Source organism: Acanthamoeba castellanii, assembly GCF_000313135.1.
Source record: "Acanthamoeba castellanii str. Neff unplaced genomic scaffold scf7180000083029, whole genome shotgun sequence".
Classification (NCBI taxonomy): domain Eukaryota; phylum Discosea; order Longamoebia; family Acanthamoebidae; genus Acanthamoeba; species Acanthamoeba castellanii.
In genome coordinates this window covers 19,657-20,498 of record NW_004457697.1, presented here as the reverse complement: position 1 = coordinate 20,498, position 842 = coordinate 19,657, and the positions used below count along the sequence as shown (strand labels likewise).

Below are 842 nucleotides of genomic sequence, written 5' to 3'. Positions count from 1 at the left end.
GGTGGCAGAGAGAACGAAGAAGGGAACGGGAATCGTTGGTCGTTTGGCGTGTCCAACGGTCGGGCCTGCTGACGGGTGGTGGTCCCGCGGGTTTGGGTGTAGGCCTGCGCGGACGGAAGTGGATGCCACAAACGAGCTTGAAACGGCAAAGGCCGGTGAAGCGTGTCACTTCTTCTTCAGTCCTATTGCTTGCCGCTTCAACAGCTTCGCGGCAACGACGGCAAACCAACGCAGACACGCAACAACACGCCGGCGCCGAGGTTGCATCAGGTCGCGCTCGTACGCGGGTACCGTCGTGCGGAAATTTTGAAGAAACTGACTTGGCTCCACCACCCGGCTTCTTCTTTCCTTTTCCCGGCCTCTGTGGAAAACACGCAGAGCTGCCAATCGGCAGGCGCCTTACCTCTTCTCGGCGGTGGACTGTTCGAAATGATTGCTGTCGACTGGGCGGGGACTCGCACGGGTGGGAGATCAGGGAGAGGAGCTCATGAAGGCCTAGGGCTGGGGGTGATGATGGTGTTCAGGGTTTTTGTGGTTCATTCGGTGCCCAGAACACAGTGTTGTGTTTTGTCCCAACGCGTGGCATCGGCACACGTGAGTAGTTGGGAGAGCCAACGAAAGCGGTCGTTTTCTTGGTCCCAGAAAGGCAATGTTACCACATCATTTCGAATTGACAGAAGAGACGCTGTGGCCACAGCGTCCAACACTCCGATCGAGCTTGGCCACGGTGGCATAGGTCTAGATCTCTGAGATGTCGTGGCTGCCGCTCTCCTTCCTGCCCGCCGGCGTGATGCGGATGAACTCGGCGTTGGCCTGCATGCCCTCGATGTCGTGCGCGCCGC

General features: G+C 58.8%; 1 annotated feature.

The window, feature by feature from the left end:
• Positions 1-738: 738 nt before the first annotated feature.
• Positions 739-819: a sequence feature (Short protein (ACA1_005940, ELR24472.1) was converted to a misc_feature.).
• Positions 820-842: the final 23 nt, after the last annotated feature.